The following is a 22,131-nucleotide window of genomic DNA, read 5'->3' as shown; positions in this document are numbered from 1 at the left end:
CATTCTCTTCTGAGCACTACTCTCCAAGCAGCACACTCTGCAGAGAAAGGCGGTTAGTTGTAGCTCTGTGGGAGGTGTTGTTGCTTTCCAGTTCACTATCAATAGTTTGCGGGCTGCGAACAGTACTGTACTTAATGTTCTACACATTAGGGCCTCGGTGTGCCAGTCTTTGTAGTTGGCCCCAAATAGGATTTCCTCCAGGGCTTGCTCGATGGTGGCTTCTGGAATTTGGGCAGCCACCAACCCCTGCACCATCCCGCAGTATGATTTTATCTTAGAGCATGACCAGAGTGTGTGACCCATTGTGCCGATCGCTCCACATCTGCGCCAGAACTGGGCAGAGGGGGTCAGTCCCATATTATACATTCTGGCTGCTGTGTAGTAGAGGCTTTGGGTGATCTGGAACTGGATCTCCCTATTTTTCAGGTTCACTGACTCCCGGGTATATTTGCAAAGAATTGGTATATGTCTCCTGTCTCTATCGGGGTGCCCAGGTCTTGCGACCAGGCTGCCGCTAGGGCAGAGTTCCTCCCCACATTGTTTGGGATGGCCATGGAGCAGAAGGTACGAAGCCGCGGGTGTGTGTTCACATGCTGTTGGAGTTCCAGTTCACAGGGGGCTGTGGCCATTTGTCTCGATACCGCCGTGGTGTGTCGTGCTATCTCGGCACGGATGGTACCGTATTTCAGCCAATGTCCCGTGTACATATATAGTATGTCAGTGGCTTGAGCGAGGGCATTTATTTTCAGGTCATCACACAAATCCAATATTCAACTTTGAGCCCACTGCGTATCTTGTAGTGGATGCAGAGTAGGTATCTGACCGAGTGATAAGAGACCCCTGAGACAACCCAATGGGTGCCACCTTGACATCGATACCCTGTTTGGCTCTGAGTCTATGCCATTGGGCCACCATCAGCCCCACCACTAGGTGCGACTTCAGTCGTTGTGCTAATTTCATTTGAGGGGTGGCTAGGATGTCCAATGGGGATTAGGGGGCCAACAGCGCTAGCTCCATCGCCCTCCAGCTCGGAGCCGTCGTCTGGGTTGAGCCAGCGCTTGGCCCATCAGATCTGGGCTGCCATGTAATATCTCCTGCAGGATGGTAATGCCAGGCCGCCATGCTGTTTGGATGCTGTTAGAGTCCCGTGCAGATACGAGCCCTCTTGTCCCGCCAGATAAACCTCGAGATCGCAGCGTCTATCGTTTTATACATCTGCGGACTGGGAGCGCAAGGCAACATCATCGCCAGATACATAAGTTTGGGCATCGAATTCATTTTGACCGCATTGATTCTGCCTGATGTGGATAGGGGAAGTGTGTCCCATTTAGTGAGGTCCGTCCGAATCCGTTCAATCGTATGTGGGTAGTTTAAGTCCCAGAGATCACAGATGCGCTCGCCCATGTTCACCTCCAAGGTATTTGATGTGGTGAGTTTGCAGTCTAATGGGTGCCTCCCCACCCGGATCCCAAGGAATGTCGGGCTGGACCTGCAGAATCTCAGACTTAGTGCAGTTGACCCGGTATCCTGCCATCGGGCTGTATTCCTGTAGAAGGGATTTCACTCTGGGAATGGATGCATGGGTGTCCGCTATGTATATGAGGAGGTCGTCGGCATAAAGGGAGACTCAGTATTCTGTCCCGCCCCTCCATAGTCCCCGCCACTGAGGGTCCAACCGCAGTATCTCCGCCACCGGCTCGATGGACAAGGCATAGAGGAGAGGCGATAGCGGGCCTCCCTGGCGTGTACCTGAGTAGAGGGCAAATGGGGCTGATGTAAGGCCGTTGGTGGTTACAGTCGCTTCGGGGTCAGTATACAATAACCGAATCATTGCAATCAGAGAGGGGGGAAGGCCATAGTTGGCCAGCACCAGGAATATAAAGTCCCATTGGACCTTATTGAATGCCTTTTCCGCGTTGATCGTAAGGATCAAATAATCCAGTCGCGGCTCTTCAGCAATCACATGCAGGAGCCGGCGTACATTGTTTCCAGAATGTCGTTTGCATATAAATCCAGTACTCCAGTAAATCCAGACATGGCAGTACTGTTTCTAGTTTTTGGACCAGGCATTTCGCAAGGACTTTAGGTCCGAGTTGATCAGGGAGATGGGTCTATATGACCTGCATTCGTCGCTGGGCCGCTCTTGGAAAACTACTATGTTCACAGTCATCATTGACCTCGGTAGGCGGGCAGTATGGACTGTTTCAGTATATACTGCATCAAGTTTTGGGGCTAGGTCGTCGGCTAGGGTCTTGTACAGATCTATCGGGATCCCATAGGCGCCCGTGGCTTTCCCTGAGTTCAGAGCATGAATATCTCGTCGGACGTCTTAGACCGACAGGGGAGAAACCAGGGTGTTGTATTTGGAAGGGGTAATTTTAGGGAGACGGATTGCCCTCAGGAATCCCTACATCGCTTGTGGGGGAGGGGAGGTGCTTCTGGCTTGTTGTACAGTTGTGCGTAGAATTCTGCAAACCTGAAATTGATACCTTCCTCTGCGAGAATGAGGTTCCCGTCCCTGTCTCGTATAGAGGCGATTGCCGTGGCTGCCTGTCTCTGTTTTAAGGTGAGTGCCATAAGGCGTAGGGGTCGATCTCTCTCCAAGTAGTACTTCTGGGACCAGCTGGAGAAGGATTTTCGGACCCTGGTGGTCATGACTTCTTTAATTTCAGCTCCTAATCTTCGCAGCTGGAGAAGAGTCTGTTTGTTTGGTGCCGATTTGTGTCGCTTTTCTAGGGCTACTAAGGCGACTATCAGCTGGGTTTCCTGAGCACGCCACTGCTTGAGTTTATGCGCCCATCTCGATATACATTAGCCTCTCGTGTAGGCCTTGAACACGTCCCAACATGAGAGGGTGGTCTAAGAGGGAGTGATGTTGGTGTCCCAAAATGTAGCAATGTCCCCCCTGAGGTGGTCAGTGAAGTCAGGGCACGCCAGAGCCATCAGGTTTAGTCGCAATTTCGGGGGATTTTGTGGTGCGTCAGGAAGGGTTAATCTGATTTTGACTGGTGCATGGTCAGAGATGTTGGTGGGAAGTATGGAGCATTCATCCCGGAGGTGCATTGCTAGGTGCGGGTCCAACCAATAGTCGATCCTGGAGTAGCTTTGGTGGGTAAAAGAATAATAGGTATAGTCTCTACGGGGACCATGCTCGGTTCTCCACACATCTTCTAGGCCTAGATCTGTAAGAAGAGAGGTGAGGGCGGCTAGTGTCTTCGGCCTGGTGATGGAACATTGATTTGTGGTTTGCTTGTCGAGGTGCGGATCGAACGTTTAGGTCCCCTCCCCAAACAGTGTGAGGCACCTCATAAATGGTGAGCATGTGGCTAATGTGTGCGTGAAGAAGGCAGGGGTATCAGATGTCGGGGCGTACAGATTGATAAGTGTGATCGGGTGTTCCTGGAGTAGTCCTTGGATTAAGACGTACCACCCTTCTTTGTCTGCTATCGTGTGCTGGATTAGGAGAGGTACCCTTCTGTAAATCAGGATAGATACACCCTGTTTACCCCAGCAGGGGGCGTGTGCAGCAGCACCCACCCAGCCCCTTTCGAGTTTCTTCGATTCCCCTTTGTTAAGATGAGTTTCTAGAAGGAATAGGATATCCCCTTGGAGATCTCTAAGGTGGTTTAGGATGTGCCTGTGCCTAATACGGAGCCCCAGACCTTGCACATTTAGAGTAATTAAGGGGAACTTAGTCATCTGTCTGTCCCAGTGTGTGTGTCTGTGCCTATCTCTCCCAGAGGGCAGGCCAGGCTCCGTTTCGGCCCCTTAGAACGTGCTGTATCGAGATTACATGATCTAACTACCCAGTACCTCCCAGCGTTTATCTGACCCGAGGTGTAGAACAAACAATAACAATAACCAAAACTACTGAGAAGAACCGTCCTCTCACAACATTGGGCATGGGTATTCCACATCCAATACAAGGCTCTATAACCCTTGCATGGTAAGTATGGGAGTGAACTCTACAGTCTGCTCTCGTCTCCATGTATGACAAAGTGCCCTTCACCTGCGGCCAATGGTCCAGCAGCGCCACCGGGTGCCAGGTTCGAAAGGTAATGGTGTTGATGGAAATGAGTGGGCTGTTCTATGAAGCAGCTGGTGCCCCCTGGGCATGGTTAGCGTCGGTGTAGAGGTTGGGGGGGTTCATCGGTGAGGTGGATATGGGGGATCGAAAGCCACTGGGCTACTTCAGCCATGCAGGCCAGTGGCTCCTTACGCCAACGGTAGTTCGCATGGCTCCCTCCCCCGGAGTGAAGGGAATGTCGGCAGTCTTTAGATGTCATTTGAAGCAGTTGGCTCGGTCAGATCATTGAGATAGAAAGATAGGTTTCAATCTAGATCAGAGACTCTGTAGTCTTTCGGGCTCCTCTTTGTTGGCGCAGCGCTCCCAGGCCACCCAGGCGTGGGTGATCACGTTGTTGGTTCTCTCCGTCCCCTGTCCGGCCCCTTGAGTATTCGTCCCGTTCTCTGTCTTCAGCCCTGTTCTGTAGCAAGAGAAATTCGGACAAGGTTGTCACTTGTGATAACTGTACCCTTATCTTGGGTTGCACCGGAAAGTCAGTGGAGACTAGATTTTGGCATTGCAGGAATCGCCAGGCATCCTCCGGGTTATCATATGTGTGCCATTGGCCATCTATTTGAATGCACCAGACCACTGGAAATTTTAGATGGTGTCTCAGATCTCGCCCCCTCAACGCCTCAAACAGTGGTTTGAATTCTCTCCTCTGGCGTGACACTTCTGCAGAGTAGTTGTTGAAGAGTCTGACAGGCACTCTGTTGATGCTCACCTGACCCACCACTCTGTAGGCCTTCAAGATCACCATTTTATGTTGAAAGGTTAAGAGTCTGAAGGTTATTGGCCTGTGGTGTTCGCCCGCTACTGGTTTTGGGATAGGCGCACAGTGGATTCTCTCTATTGTCAGCTCTCTGGGGCTCTCAATGTGGAGGACATCTTGCATGAAGTTATACATGAAGGATTCTAGGTCTGGTCATTCTGCATTTTCAGGAAGGCCGATCATCCTAAGATTGTTCCGTCTGGACCTATTTTCTTGGTCCTCCATCTTTGCACCTAGGCGCTGAACCTCCTTGATGACTCCGTCAAGCTCGGTGGCCATCGATGCCTGGTTTTCCTCAAAGGAGCTGATTCGTTGTTCATTGACAGTCGTTATTTCGGCCTGAATGGTAAGTCTCGCTTGTACGTCCTGGAGGTCCCACTTGATCTCTTGTACCGTGGTATTGGTCTCCTGAGTGCGCTGTCCAATAAGTTTAATTTTGGCTAAGATAGCTTGCAGTTGTGCCGGGACATCCATGGTCGTCTTGCGTCTGGACGAGCATCTAGGAGTAGCTGCCACAGTGTCTGTGTCCCCTGGGCGACACAGCTGATTGTTAGCAGGACCCTTTAGCATAGCACTCCATGCAACACCAGCTATCGGTGGTATGTATATCTTGCGCCCGAGGAGTGCTAGTACTGGCGGGCTGACCTCTGTTCTGCTGTCCAGTCCACATGCTGGGTGGTGGACCCCCCTGCTACCGGCTCGGGCTCGGCTAGCTTGTGGCGCTATAATGGCTCGTGGAGGTGCGTCTCAATAGGCCAGTCCCACTGGTAGGGATTAGACTTGAGGGGCTGCCTCCAGGCCAGAGGTAGGCAATCTCTAGGGGAGTCCGCCCCTGCCAATGCTTGCTATATGGATGGACCTTGTGGGGGGGTAGGGGTGTCCACTTCTGAGCTGGCTTGCTGCCAGAGGGGTCCAGAAGGCGACGTGAAGTAGTGCATATCTCCCGGCTTTAGGGGGCCGCCATGGGGGCCGCGGGAAAGGGCCCCTTCACAATCCATTGAGTGTATTGACTGCAAGGGTGGCGTCAACCGTACAGTTCATGGGTGTTTGGTCCAAAGGCGGCCCCTGTGCCTGCTGTTCACCCCGTGCCTTGGTGTCAGCCTCACCCGAGACCTCCAAGGGGAGGCCAGCGCCTATGTGAGTCCTCAGCCCTGTGGTCACACCTGTAGCTGTGCTGGTTGCAGATGGCAGTGTGGGTGTGCGGAGGGCCCCTGTCAGGCGATGGTGCACCCCCCCACCTTCAAGCATACCGGGGACAGTCTCTCAGTGCTCATAGTGTTGTCTCGAAGGGGGTATCCCCATGTGCAGGAGTTTACTGTGTATGTTGGTGTGGGAGGGTGGTCTGGATGAAGGTACGGGGCCAGCCGATCATTCAGGCGAAGCTACTCCGCTTCCAGCATGCCATCTGCATGTTGGAAAGCCCGGGACGGCAGTGGGGGGTGGGTCTTATGTGCCTGGTTCCTGCATGGGTTCTCTGCCCTAGTTGTCGGCTTCACGGTGACTGATGGTATCACTGGGGTCTCGCGGGTGGGGTGCCCCCGAGGGTGGATTATGTCTGCCCACTCGGCGGGAGGATCAAGGGGCCCCAGCCCCTTATGTTATTTGCCCCTCCTTGGCATGGAATGATGGGTTGCCATGTGGCCCACAGTGTTTCTCCTGGCCTGGCGCTGGGTGAGTAAGAGGGGGAGCGCTCCCGGGCAGCACTCACGTAGTGTCTGGGGCTGGCCTGGTGGTATGTCTGCCGGCACCGGCGGGTGCAATGTCTTTATTACGGCTGGGTGGGGATCCCTCGCGCAGGTCTGGGTCTGCCCACAGTCCCCCACCACTACGCAGCTGTCACGCAGTGTACCTCCTCACCTTCTCTGCAGGCCACTCTAAGGGTCTTCCGCCGTCACAGGCCTGAAGCGCCACAGGTGCTCGCTCCCCGGCTGGTATACCTGCGGCTCACCCGGCCAGTGGGGGCCCGACCAGTTGCAAAGACTGTAGTCGGTGGGGGATCCGCCACGCGGGGCGTCTCCCCGGCTCTTCGGCTCCACTCCTCCAGCGCCAGGCACCCCTCCTGGTTGGCAGATCGGGGGCAGTGGCACTGACCCCCTCGCAGATTGTAGCATTATGTCAGGGTGTTGGGGGCGGTGACCAATGCAGATATGCAGCCCTTCATCGTCAGCCACCCCTTACATGGAAGAGGGATTGTTCCTGTGCTGCCCTCAGTACTCAGGCCACGGCTGTTGGAGGCCCCAGTTGACTGCATGGTAGGTCTGCATCTCTCCTGACCACGTTAACAGTGGGTCTTTTCAGGGCCTGTAGTGTTCCGGTTCTGTTTCATATTGCTACGTTTGTCACCACACCCTGGGGGATGAAGATGGATATTTACATGGTGAAACGATGGGCCTGCACAGAGCTTCAGAGACCTGCGGTCATTTTGCTCGGGCTCTCAAGCACCTCCCCTTTTCAGAAATGGTTGCTTGTGTACGAATCAATGCAGTACAAACATGGCAAGCAACACTGCCAGAAGTGGTGATACTCAGCCCTGCCATCAAAATATTTCTTGTGGCTGATACATGGACAGTTATATCTACAACGGTAATCTCCCACAATTTTTTGTTATCGGGGGGCCAGTCTCTCAGAACGGGAGACACACTTAAGGGAAAAGACAAAATTGAGAACTGGCTACCCCTCTCTCTGTACTATCAGATTAGGCCGGGTGATCTACATGATCATGTTGAGCAACAAATTTCACTTACTAATTAGTGAGCTATGTGCATACACAAAGCAAAGAGCAAAAGAGAATAGAAACATCTTATTTAAAAATTGAAATACAATCACAAAATGACATCTTTTATATTAATTTATCCAGTATAAAGACCAATCAAAAATAGTTAAAATCAGAAAGAAGAACGAGAGGTACAACAACAATGCAGACATGAATATGGTGCTTCACTGACTTCTTCTCGCGTACTTATTAAAAAACACAGTATAATTCATATGGGGTTCGTCATCTTAGTCAAAACCACTCTATCTATTTAGGCAGTTTGCAGATACAAGACTATGTACTTAAGCTAGTCATTTGTCATGTGTTTTTAACTATTTTTGATTGGTCTTTATACTGAATAAATTAATATAAAAGATGTCATTTTGTGATTGTATTTCAATTTTTGAATAAGATGGTTCTATTCTCTTTTGCTCTTTGCTTTTTGTATGCACATAGCTCACTAATTAGTAAGTGAAATTTGTTGTCAACATGATCCTGTAGATCACCCGGCCTAATCTGATACATGGACAGACATTTTATGTTATGTTAATGTGATTTGCATCACACACTGCTGCTCTTTTCATTGTCTCCAGGAGTTCAAGCAGCTCTGGAAAGAAAAAAGGGGAGGCGGAGAGGGGTATGTTTGTGGGAGTAGAGGGAGAGCACAAGAGTGCTTTGCTGTTCAGTTGGCAAATTTAGTTTGGAAAAACCAGTCAATGTGTGTGGGTTTGCTTCTAGGTTGTATGGGGTGATGGTTGTTCAGGTGATGGACTCTGTTTGGGGGGTTTCATGTGGCATGGTATGGTTTGAGCGGTTTTATGAGTTATTGAAGGAGATGTGGATTCTTGCTATTTGGTGTTTTTGGGTGTGTGTGTATAGTAGTGATGCCATTTATTTTTTGATTGGCTGGTATGTCATACCAAGATACATTGTGGGGAGGTTAACACTGCTAGATATTTCCTTCACTTGAAAACACAAGCAGGATCATGTTCTTAGTAGAGTACCTTTTGCAATGTGGTTGTGCATTTCCCTTAGACCACGTTTAGGATGACAGGTCAAAGAGCCATGTTTTAGTGCTTTCCTGAAGGTCAGGTGTTCCTCTAGTGTGCGTATTTCCTTGGGAAGCAAGTTCCTGAGTCTTGTTGAGTTGTATGAAAAGGCAAATTCACCATATTTCATTTTAGAGTATTGTTTGGGTACATCATTGAAGGATCTCAGTGTTCTTTTTGGTCTATATATCGAGATTTTATCTTGCAGGAATTCTGCTCATTGGTCGTGAATTGCTATGTGCTCAATGCAGAATGTTTTGAAGTGGATCCTTTTCTTGACTGGTATCTAGTGTAGGGATCCTAGTGCTGGTGTGATGATGTGTTCTCTCTTGCCCACCCTGAGGAGGAGTCTTGCTGTTATGTTCCTTATACATTGAAGTTTTTGATGAGGTAGTTGAGTATATCATGGCATAGTCTTTTTTTTGGCATGACGAGACAGATGATTGCAAGTGTTCTGTGTAGGAAGATGATAAAGGGCAATATCCACTTGATGGTGTGTAGATGGAAGAAGCATTTCTTCACTACTGCATTGACTTGGGTTTCAAGTGTTAGGTCATGGTCCATCATTAGTCTGAGATTTTTAACTACCTCATCTGGTCTGTTTCCCATTTTGATGGGTCATTGTATCTGCTATTGTATGTGGAGGTTATTTGCTGTGATCATTATTTCAGTTTTATCCAGGTTGAGTTTAAGGCTGTTGCTGCTAATTCATCCATTTAAGGGTTTGGTCTGTGCCTTCGTTGGTATTGATTTTGTAGATGATTTGAGTACCGCCTGCATAGTTGTAACGTGTGAGTCCATATCCTTTGATGGCTTTCATGAGAAGGGTCTTAAAAATGTTGAAAAGAGTAGTGGTGAGAGTGATGAGCTTTGCGGAACCCAACACGTGGCTCTGTGTGGTGTCGATTTGAAAGGTTTTAACCAGGTGTTTTCCATTCTTTCTGTCTGGAAGGATTTGATCAATTATTTTGCAGTGTTGCTTATTCCAATTTATTGCACCCTTTAATGAGGGTTGCATTGTCGACTGTGGCAATGTCCGCAGAAAGATCTAGTAGTATCAGGACAGAAATAAGGTTGGAGTCTAATTTAATTTTAAGGTCATCCCAGATGGAGAGTAGTGCTGATTCAGTTCCTCCCAAAGGACTGAACCCGAAGTATGCTTCATCCAGTAGATGGGTGGTTGCCACATGTGTCAGGGTTTGTCCATATACGTAGGTTTCCAGGGATTTGGTTGGGTCAAGAATGTTAGCTATAGGTTGGACATTGTGGGGTTGTCTTTGATTCCGAGGTGTGTTTGAGAAGTGGTCTGATATGGGCAGCTTTAAAACTCCCAGGTACAGTTCCTGTTTCCAGCGAGTGGTTCATGAGATTGTGGAAGTATTCTGCTGGTGTCTCCTTGATGAGGGAGCACTTGCAGATGTCAGGTGGGCATAGATCTACTGTCGAGCCAACTTTGCTACTCTCATTTACTAGTTTAGCAAACGTCTTCTGTCAAGATAGGTGTGGAGTAGATCAGTATTGCGGTTGCCTGTGGGTTTGGGTCGTTGGCGATATGTTTGCTTATGACCATGGCGCATGGTGGATAGTGTGAGGTAAGTGATTTTGCAGAGTTAGTGTTTTCCTCATCAAACAAGATATTGAAATCTCCTGGTATGATCAAGTGCTTGTGTTCGAATGAAATGGGGCTTAGGGTCTATATATGAGTAGGAATTAAAGCTTGGTTTGATGGTCCAGATTTAAGTAGATGAGGAGGAGTGATTCACAAATTGGAATATTTAAATATGGTGCCATTGTGATTTTTAGGTGATCTTTGTTTGCAACGTTTAGGCCACCTCCTCCTGTTCCTACTCGGTTGGCATGCCTGAGTTCTTGCAATTCATAAAAGGAAATCAAGACCCCCTTCTTCAAGGAGCACCTCCTTCACACCTCCAAACCACCCTGGCTCTGTATCCCTACTGAGAACCACTCTTTACAGCCCACCCCGGAGAACTCCCTCACTCCAACTCTGCACTGCTAAATGACCCTCACTTACTGGAAATGTTCACTGCTGCCCTAAATGTTTTGCTGCTAATAAATGCTATGCTGTATGGACTGCTCGCTCAGCCATGTAACCATCTAATGTATTCTTGTAAATGATAATCCTTACCCACACATGGTGCACACTTGCATACACCCGAAATAAAGCTTAATTCAATGGAGGAAACAGGATTAAGTCATATTGAGGAGTTTGAATGCTCCATTGAGTATGGCTGGGACATCAGCGACTGGAATTCCAATGAGAGGATTAAGTTGTGAAAAGGTTAAGAGCACCAAGTGGGCTCTACATGAGCGTTATGGCACAAGGAGTTGAAGCAATCAGTTGAACAGGGAACTATATTTAGGAGGAACAGGGAATAACATTGAGAAAGAGAAGAGCGGTAGTGTGTCTTTGGTAATTAGTCAACCCATTCCGCTGTCATTCTTGGACGAGCGGAGTGGGAGAAGGTGGTGGAAGCAATTTCCAGAGTCCTATGGAAATAAGATGGAGCACTGCTGAGGAGTGCCACACAGGTGGGTGACTGGAACCTCTCAGATGAAGACTAGGGATAGACTATTAGACGGAGGATGAAGCTAGACTGAAGAAAGATTAGTGTAGTTTTAGTAGGGGTGGGGAGGAACAGTTGAAGATGTGGTTAGCAGTGAGTTGTGTCTACATGCAAACCAGCCAGCAGTGGGCCGGTATTGACTGGAACAAAAGGATAACAGGGTCTATCACACAACAAAGAGCCCAGAAAAGTCTATCAAAAGTGGATGACTCAGTTGAGGTCCGATATATCAAAGCAGCCCTGTGTGGGCCTGTTACACTACACAATAATGGCTTCTTGGATGAATATTACAACAAGAGGACCCTGTCAGAATCTAGTACGACACAAAATCCTCTGAAGTCATGTCACCACAGTTGTCCCAGGATAGCCATGTATACCATAACCTCACAACCCTTCTATAGACCCTAGCCAACACATCCCACCCATCAATCCATCCATACTCTCCTATAACCCACAAAATACTTCCTCATAGGTACCAATTCACACCCTTCTGTGGTGAATGCTTCAATCATACCCCGCTCGGCTACATGGTTATCATAACAATAGGCACACATTCTGCAATACACCCACAATACACCTCAAAATGCTAGCCCTGCGGCTCTCCATCACTGTCTCGCTATGGATTCGTGCCCATCTTTCAGAAATGGAATGTCAGGCCAAAGGAATTCCCACAAAGGAAGCAGTAATTTACCTGGCCAATGGAGGGAGACAGAAAACGGGCCGAATGAGCAAGGTACTTTGACCATGTGAAATTGTTTTGGCATTTAAGGGGTGAGAAATGGCAAAATAAAAATAAAGATACATCGAAGGAAAGATAGACGGGGATGAGAGGCATGAGAAAAAGCAGGGGAAACACAGTGTCAACCTGGGGGCAAAGAAAACCCTTTCGAACTCCCTTTAAAGTAGGATAAGCAGCTCACAAAACATTATGTTCACTCCTTACCTTTGAATTATACCCTCGCACGCCTTTTGTTTCCCCTGACAGGACTTAAAAACATTCTTTGGGAAACGTAAGTGCTACACAAGCAACTAAGACAAAACAAACCACCTCCCCTTTGTGGAGAGCCATTAAACCCGGTGCACCTCCATAGCTCGCTGAACACCAAAACCCTTCCCAGGAGACCTGCCACAACAGCATGCAACCGTGAAGATCCAACATGGCACCCATGTAGAGGCTTCTCACACCACAACGCCGCTGTGGAGGTTTGGTACATGAAACATCACCATTAATGTCCAGCCCACCACAACACCCATCAGGATCCTCTCTACGGCACAAGTTCCTCATGCACTACTTAGAGGCAAGAAAGAGCAGCGAGGAAGCTAAACATGAAGTCAGTCCTACTCGAAAGGGCACTCCGCTCGCTAGCTCAAAGGTAGACAAAACATCACAACACCCCAGCAAATAGAGCACAAGCATGCGCGCCACACATGCAAGCAACAACATACTGTGCCAACAAAACATCAAAACATCCCTGCAAATAGTGCACAACCATGAGAGCCACACATGCAAGCAACAACATACTATGCCAACAAAACATCACAACCCCCCAGCAAATAGAGCACAAGCATGCGAGCCACACATGCAAGCAAAGACATACTGTGCCATGCTAGTCTCTCAAAGGGATTGCAGCATAAATGTAGTTTGAAACAAAAAATACCTGACAACGTCTGTGCCACATTCATGAACTCGGATCGATACTTTGCTTTCACTGCAGTTTGTATTACTTTGTTTAAATCCACTGCAAAGTACAGGAAAAGCTGTGCATGCACACACCCCCATGGCATTATCCAACATGTAACTGACAACACCACAGAAAGAGATGTAACACCAATTGCGAGTCTACTTCTGGGCATACAGTGTGTACGTGTTTGTGTGTTTGTTTTACATTTCAGCTGTGGAGAATTGCCATCGTCATCTTCTCAGTAAGTAGGAAATAGCCTGGGAGGTAACCAAGGGTCACACACAACAGGGTGTTACTGGGTCAGTCATCCCTTCCTCTACTCGTCCTCCACCCCTTTATGACTTGGAACTTCAGTTTAACATGTCAGCCACCACCAGCGATCCACCATTGGCAAGGCTAAATATATACACCAGGGTGGGAGAGAAGGATGTGCGTGGAACACCTCCCTCTCTGCATCCAGCCTCGCCACTTGGGCTGCATATATACTTCCTTGGAGCACTCAAAGGGTTAAGCAAAGCGCACGCTGATTGCTACTCACTGGGTTTGTTACAAGAATGGAAATGCATGAATAACTGGGATACTTGTTGTTTAACACCACTTACCGACTTCTGTGACCATGTCATAAACTAAGCAGATTGTGTGTGTGTGAGTGCGTGCGTGCGTTCGTGCGTGTGTGGTATTGATAACCAGTGAGCTAAAGTGCGATTTGATTCTTTTCTTAAAATGGCCATTCAATCCAACAGATAAGTATTTTATTTTCGAATCAAAAATATTAAGAAAATATATTTGAATTGCATTAAATATGAGATCCATTCATCTGCATGCAGACAATCTGCAAACGGTACAATGGAGCAGCAAAATAGAGTAGGAACAGGAAAGGAGGGAGTAGGTTAGGGAGAGTTGTGGAAAGATGATGTGGAGGATTGAAATGTGGAAATGGGAGCAGTGCGTAGTAATTTGGCTTACAGAGTAGCAGTGTGTGAGGTCATCTGCTAGTGGAATGTTGTGGTGGAAGTGTTCTGCTGGGTGACGGTTGGTCAGAGAGAGAGCAAGCTGAGAGCAGGGAAGATGGGTGTGGGGGGTGAGCCCAGTGTTTCCCTTGTGATCTTGTGTCCCCTACCATCCCCGTGTCTTGTTGAGGAGTACAGGACAAGGACAATAAAGACACTAAGAATTTACCTGGAGTACCAGAGGTCTTCATTACTACACAGTGCACGGAGGAGATGGGAAGAGGGAGTCATGATGGTGAGAGGGAGCGGTGGGGGATTCATTCAGGTGTTTCCAACTCTGCAGAAAAATGTACATATGTGTAAGTCTGGTATGAAAAAAACAAAAAATCATGTTAAAAGTGAATTTATTTAGTTATGATATGATATTGCATTTATAACGCTCCTATACACAGGTGTTTCAAGTTCATGTTTTCAGTAGAAAAGCTGTATCATAGATTCTGAATTTCACACCATTGTTATTTCAACACAACTCCGAGTGGCTGAAGAGGCATGTCCTGTATTATATTCCATTTCAGCTTCTATTATTTACTTGTGATTTTTCCCTATAAAAACAACACAGAGACTTGCATAGCACCAAGCGTTCACGCATTAAATGCATACCATATCACTCATGTAAGCAGTTTTGTGCATGTATTTTCAGAGCACAATATGGATCAATTTCCCAGCTGTCACCCCAAGGGCGTCAATATTAAGCTACTTCATTAAGAACTCAGCAGACTCTGCTTAATTGAATCAGCTATACCTAGACCTTCTTGCCTTTTTGAGGGACCACTCTATTGCGTCCTTCCATCCCTCTTAAAGAGATTTCATTTTAGCGTGGGTGAATGTCCACCTCTTTGTACTTTTGTTCCACTCTTCCTCACTCTCTCTCCTACCTGCTTTTCCACTCTGTCACCTCTTGACACTGTCCTCAATGACAGCCTAAGGGCCTAATTCATGGAACGTTTAGCGCTGTGCAAGGTGACTTTGTACTGCCATCAAACACATTGAACCAGGCCTTAATAAAAGAGTGTTGCAAAGTGTATTTTTGTGGAGCAAAGTCACTTTGCACTGCAAAAGTACTCTCTGCACCGCGCTAAATGGGCTTAGTTAGAAAGTAGCGACTTAGTGCTTTTTTGGTGAATTAGGCCCATTTAGGGCACTGCAAGGGGTACTTTTGCAGTGCACAGTGACTTTACTCTGCAAAAACACACGTTGCACTGCTCTGTGAACTAGACCTGGTTCAACATGTTTGTGGGCAGAGCAAAGTCACTTTGCACTGTGCTAAACGTTCCAAGGATTAAGTCCAAGAATTAAGTCTCGGTAGTCTAAAGATTAACTCCCTTCACTAGCATTATATATATTTATATATGTCAAAATGACACTACTTAAAGCTTTCCCTGCACTCTCCTCACAATGGTCTTTATTTCCTTTGCTCCTCAGGGGTCGTTAAAAACAATATTTCTGTTCCTGAGACAGGTGGAACAATGTGGATAACGCAGCCACGTGTGATCTCTTCAGGCACACACACTAATAGCTTCCCAGTACTAGTGTAAAAGTACTGCCCTCTACATACACCCCTGAACCCGAGAGTTGGCCCATGTGGCGGGTTTCTTAACAATAGCATGTTATACTAGAGAGGAATCCTCATATCTAGCAAGTTCTCGAGGACTAGGTGTGTGCACAGTCCTTATGATATGATATGATATGGCATTTGTAACGCCCCTATACACAAGTGTTTCAAGGCGCGACGAGGCAGGGAGGGGGGAACAAGGGGAAGACAGACAACGATCCTACTAGGCCAGGTGTCATTCAGACCGCGCAAGTGCAGGGGTAGGGGGAAGGGAAAAAGTGCAAGGGGAAGGGGGAGGGGAGGGGGAGTGCAGTACAAATAGGTAGAATAGAAATAAAATAATAAATAAATAGGGCAGCTGGTGGCAAGTGCAAGGTAAGTGCAGAAAAGTGCTGGGGGGGGACTGTAGTGATACAGAGACAGTCCCGCAGTGCAGGGGTTGCCAGGGAGGCAGTGCAAGTGAAGAGTGACTGGGCCCAGGACCGAGGTCGGTGAGAGTGGCCCAGTTGCAGAATCAGTGCAGTTTTGGTGAAGAATTTAGCAGGGGAGAAGGAGAGAGAAAGCAGAAGTGAAGAAGAAGGTTTTGAGGTGCTTCCGGAACCGGAGATGGTTCTCCTCCAGTTTCAGGGAGACAGGAAGGCTGTTCCAGAGGGAGGCCCCTGCCGCGGAGAGAGATCTACCCCCAGCTCGTTGCTTCGAGAAGCAGCTGACCCTGAGGGAGTTGGAGACGGATGAGCGTAGGGCTCGGGAAGGAAGATATTTGGGAAGAGAGAGTTGAAGGTATTTAGGCCCCAGGCCCCAGAAGGCCTTGTGGACAATGCAGAGGGTTTTGAACTTAATCCTCGCAGCCACTGGGAGCCAGTGTAGAGATTTCAGTCCTGGAGAGATACGGTCCCTGGGCTTGAGGCCAAGGACAAGTCTCGCAGTTCTGTTCTGGATGAGTTGCAGAGGGCGGAGAGTGGAGGCAGGCAGATTAAGATAGAGGCTGTTACAGTAGTCCAGCTTCGAGAGAACCAGGGCTCGGGAGACAGTGAGCTTCTGGGGGAAGGAGAGGAAGGGAAGAATACCTCTGAGGAGGTGCAGCTGGTAATGTGACTTCTTAGAGACGTCAGATATATGAGGAGAGAAGGAGAGTGTGGAGTCGAAGATGACCCCGAGGTTTTTTGCCTTGCAGGTAGGAGCAGGAAGAGGGCCAAGAGAGGCCGGCCAGAGAGCTGCACGGAAGGAGGGAGTGGGTGTGCCGATGAGTAGGATCTCAGTCTTACTAGCATTAAGGCAGAGGTCATTGGCAGCACACCATTCCTGGATAGCAGACAGACAGTCCGAGATGAGGGAGGGAGAGGAGGAGGCCGAGGGTAGCCTGAAAATGAGCTGGGTATCGTCCGCATAGCACTGAAAGTTGGGGCAGAGGGCGGCGATGCGGTGGGCAAGGAGTGCCAGATACTGGTTGAACAGCCAGGGAGAGAGATTAGATCCCTGGGGAACGCCACAGGTGGAGAAAAAGATGTCAGAGAGGAAGGACCCAAGTTGGACCTGGGAGGGTCGATTGGAAAGGAAAGAGGTCAGCCACGCCAGAGCCTGAACAGTGATACCCAGGTTATCACGGAGACGGTTGAGCAGGATGGCATGGTTGACAGTGTCAAAGGCAGAAGAGAGATCGAGCAGAATGAGAACACACAGAGTGTTGGAGTCGAGGTTCAAGAGCAGGTCCTCACGGATGTTCAGGAGAGCAGTTTCCGTGCTTCTGGCCGTCTGAAGCCAGATTGATGGTCATGGAGACTATCAACAGCTTCAGCATGGAGGTTAAGCTGGGAGATGGCCAGTTTCTCCAGGAGCTTGCCCAGGAAGGGAGTGATGGAGATTGGGCGATAGCCAGGGCAGGAGCCAGGGAGTCGATGTGGTCCTTGATAGTTTTGGAGGAACAGGGGTGATTCTGTTTAGACGAGACTTTCATAGATCGGACTTGCCTGGAAACCTCGTCAGCAGAAAAAAGGGGAAAGGCAGAGAAGGAGGGAGGAGGGGTGGCTGCAGAAGGGCCAGAGGAAGAGCAGGGAAGAGAGGGGGGGAGGTGATAAGAGGAGTGTGAGGACAGGATGTCCTGAGTTTTAGAGATGAAGTGGGAGGCCAGTGCAGTGCAGAGGGCCTGGGAGGGGACAGGAGAGGTAGAGACTGCAGCAGGGTTGGCAAGCTCCTTGCAGATTTTAAAGAGTTCAGCCGAGTTGTTAGATGCCGCAGAGATGCGGGCTTGGATAAGGGCGCTCTTCTTGGTGAGAACAGAGAGACGGTATTGCCTTTGGAGCAGGCGGCAGGCCAGTTTGTCAGAGGATGAACATGAAGCACGCCATTTCCTCTCTGCCACCCTGCACTTGCGTTTTAGGGTGACGAGATCCGAATCATACCAGGAGTTACATTTGGCTTTGGGCTTCAAGCGGATTTTCATGACAGGGGCAAGGATATCAAGAGTATCAGATATAGCAGAGTGGAGCAAGGAGAGGGCTGTGTCAGGGTGGGAGTCAGCCGAAGGGGGACGGGGGGCGAGAAGGTGGCAGCGAAAGCCGCAACTGACATGCGCTTCATGGGTCGGATGACCGAGAAGGTGGGTGGCAATGATGAGGGTGGCTTTGCCTGTGGGGTAGGGAGGGTGAGGTGGGAGGATAGGAGAAAGTGATCACTCCAGGAGAGAGGAGTGGAGAGAGGGACAGAGAGGGGAAGGTCAGAAGAGATCAGAGCATCAAGAGTGTGCCCTGCAGAATGAGTAGGCCCAGACGGGAGAATAGAGAGTGAGAGAGAGTCGCAGAGGTCACGAAAGAGTCCAGTGGGGGGACAGGAGGCATCTAGGTGGATGTTGAAGTCACCAAGAAAGAGGAGTTGAGTGGTAGAGGACAGGAGTGAGGAGGAGAGGTCAGCCCACTCAGAGAGGAAGGAGGAAATTTGACCAGGTGGCCAATAGATAGTAGCCACGGTAAGGGAATGGCTAGGAGAGAGAGAGAGTCGGCAGACAAGACATTCAAAAGAGGAGTAGGTCTGCGTAGGAGTGACAGTGGCAGGAATCCACTCAGGGAAGATAAGGGCAACACCCCCCTGCACGGTTGGGCCTGGGCACAGAGAGGATCTTGTAACCTTCAGGTAGGAGTGTGTCAAAGCTCGTGACAGAGCTGGCTGTGAACCATGTCTCAGTGAGACCGAGGACGTCAAGGTCCAGTTCCTCAAGAAGGCGACAGATATCGGAGGAATGCTTGATGGCAGAGCGAGAGTTAAGAGTGGCAAAGTGGAGAAGGTTGCCATCCTTGAAGGACTTCCGGGGAGGGGTACAGATCAGAGGTACGCCCTGCAGAGGTGTAGAAGAAGGAGGTGAAGAGGGAGTGCGAGAGGGGGCAGGGAGGGAGGGTAGAGGCAAGGTAGCCGAAGACGGGGGGGGACAGCAGGGGAGGAAAGGAAGTTGATGAGGCGAGGGAAGCGTCTATCAAAGGGTGAAGGTTGGCCTGAGGGCCTTGGACCAAGACGGTCCCATTAGCAGGGGAGTTGCTAGGTCTGGAAAAGACCCGGGGCTAAGCTGATGTCGGAACTGTTGGGACTGGGGGCTAGCTAGTCTTTTGGCTGCAGCTCCTGAGATTCTATCCGGGGCTACAACCAAAAGATCAGGGGCTACAGCCCACTTAGCCCCCCCCTAGCAACGCCCCTGCCCATTAGCGTAGACAATAATGATGGCCTTAGAGGAGCGGAAGGGGGCCAAGAGGACATCCCAATGGGTGCCACCATTAATGGGAGAAGAGGAAAAAGGAGAGAGCACAGAGACCATATGAAGGGTCCATAGGTCAGGTGAAGGCACGAAAAAGAGGATGTCAGTGAGAGTTTCCTTAGAGCAGGCACTAGTGTAGGTGTCAGCGATAGGGAGGCCTGGGTTGGAGACCAGGATGTCCTTTTTAAACTTTTTCCTATCAGATTTAGTGAGGAGAGCAGGATAGTCAATAGAGAAGCAGTTAGATAAGATAGGCGAGATAGAGAGCACCATGGAGTAGGAGGGAGTGTGGGGGCGGGAAGACAGACGATACGAGAAGCACGCAGGCAGGATGTGAGCGGCAAGCCCAAGTTTACCACATTTCAGAACAGTGAATGAGTATTAGGTACAGAGGCCACCTAAGTTAGAGAATCCTGCGAGGGGAGAAAAAACCCAAGTTTACCTCAACTGTGGAACACAGTGAGGTGAAGAGACCATGCGAAGGAAGTGACCAGGTGTAGGTGGGGTGGGCCGCGCGAAGGTGGAAATGGCAAAGTACAGGCGCCTTGCATCCCCTGCGGACACCTGCAGACACACAAGGAGCCACAACTGAAGGAGTCGCCCTTGGCCTTGGGGCCCTTAGCCGCAGGGGGCTGCCGGGCAGAGGGCTGCCCCAAAGGGTGTAGTTATAGGAAGAGGGAGGAGAGGAAGGGGAGGGGGGGTGTGGGCGGGCAGGGAGGTGGGAGGGAGAGGAGAACCAGGAAGTGGGAGGGGAGGGAGAGAGCAGGCACAACAACGCGCTACTTTTCTTTTTTTTTTTAAAACAAAAACACAATCTACTCACGGATGCCCGCTAGGGATGCCGAGGCAGGGCTTCCAGGCCTGCAGTTCCCTCGGGGCCACCGGCGACCGCTCTCCCACGCTCAGCTACACAAAGAAGCGAGCAGGGGGAGCGGGCATCGAGTAGCCCAGAAGGGAGGCAGGCAGAAGCCAATCAGAGGGGGGGGTGGGCGGGCAGGGAGGCGGGAGGGAGAGGAGAACCAGGAAGTGGGAGGGGAGGGGGAGAGCAGGCACAACAATGCACTATGAGCGCAGATGAAACTTTTCTTTTTTTTTTAAACGAAAACACAATCTACTCACGGATGCCTGCTAGGGATGCCGAGGCAGGCTTCCAGGCCTGCAGTTCCCTCGGGGCCACCGGCGACCGCTCTCCCACGCTCAGCTACACTTCTCTGTGCTATTTAATTTTATTTGTATAATGTCAATGACAGACATATTTCTTTTTTGTACGTTTGAGTGGAATTTCACATACATTGGGACACTGCATTGTGTTATGTAAAACAAACTACATGTGTTTTATATATATAGACATGTTTTGCAAACATAGATGTAGAATAAACAATGTTGCATGCTGCAGAGAAAAATGCTAATATGCCTTTGGAAGTGATTTGTTTCTCACAAAGATAAACACCCCAGATCTTTACTTAAATATAAAGTATACGTCTGAACTCACCTTGAATACTCTACACCATTTAGGTAATAGGAAATGATTTCCTGCTCAGATTCACTTTCCTCTCGGGATAATCTTTGGTTTTGAATAATTTTGGAATTTAAGTTCTTTCCCTAGGGCATCCACTCACCTGGGCAGACGGAGCGAAGGGATCCTGCAATTATCTTTTTCTCTGTTTCATTCTTTGCTCCCTGTTAGCTCTTGTTTGCCACTGAGTGCCGCTGACCATAACTCAAACAAATCGCACGAACAGCATTCAAACGAAACTCCAACAAAGCACTCCCATGAACCAGCTAATCACATACACTTGTGTTCTGCTCAATTGCCACTCTGCTATTGTGTGCAGTTGCACACACTCCCAGACATACTCTTTCTTATAGAAACATTGCTCAAACCCCAACACACACCTATTATCCCTGACATGCTTGCACCTCACTATCTCACCCACCAGAGAGAACACCCACACAAGTAAGGTGGTGGCTTTGCCATCATTTACTAAGATGTGCTTTACTTAGCAAACTCACACCCCCTACACATTGAAGCAATCTCTCACCTGCTCCCGTCCATTACATCCACGCCCACCTATATCCACCTCCTATATCACCACAAAACAGAATCCCCACTTAAACACCGACTGCACAGACTTCACTACTGAGAACCACAACTCCACTGGCCCAATATCTACCTTGGAACTTCAACTCTGGTACTTCGAATCCAGGCAGCAACACCATACTAAACAGTATCCTCACTCTGTCCACCCTCTATGACCTCACACAACTCATCACCTACCCGACACACAAAGCTGGAAACACCATTGATTGACCTTTTGATTTCAAGCAAAAAACATGTCTCTGTGGAAAACTGTATCTGGGTGTCGTGGTCGACCATTTTGCAATCCTCTTCACACTCCTTCTACCACACACGATCCACGACCTGCGACACGTCCCCCAAACCCACAGCCAGACATACCAAATACATGACAGGCACAGCCTTAGCACCATTCATACCACCCCCACTTCACCACACATACAGATCCCTCTATTGTCCTCAACAATTACAACGCCATCCTCATACAGGTACTCAACAGAATCTCCCCCCTCAAATCACAAAAACCCTGGAACTCCCACCATAAACCATGGTTCAACAATTCCCTCTCTATCAAGCAAGAAGCCAGACACCTAGAAATAACCTCTCTAAACAACTTATGCCCCACCACCAGGACACACTTCAAACACACTTCAAAAAAAGCCACACACAATGCCAAAGCCACCCACTACCTCCAAGAACTCCAATCCACCATAATTCCTACACAGAAGCCTCTCAACATTCTCAAGTCCCTCCCCAAACAACTATCCATACCTTTCACACCACACGCACTTCAGTATGCAGCTCCCTCATTGACTACTTCAACTCTAAAAGGCACATCAGACAAGCC

At 49.1% G+C, this 22,131-nt stretch overlaps 1 protein-coding gene across 1 annotated transcript in view; it reads left to right on the top strand.

Moving 5' to 3' along the window:
* Positions 1 to 22,131, top strand: part of LOC138497466 (opsin-5-like) — a 973,497-nt gene that overhangs the window by 907,716 nt on the left and 43,650 nt on the right. The gene's annotated exons all lie outside the window — the stretch shown is intronic.

Source organism: Ambystoma mexicanum, chromosome 5q (assembly GCF_040938575.1).
Source record: "Ambystoma mexicanum isolate Mex_15411 chromosome 5q, UKY_AmexF1_1, whole genome shotgun sequence".
Classification (NCBI taxonomy): Eukaryota; Metazoa; Chordata; class Amphibia; order Caudata; family Ambystomatidae; genus Ambystoma; species Ambystoma mexicanum.
This window is presented reverse-complemented; position numbering and strand designations above follow the sequence as displayed.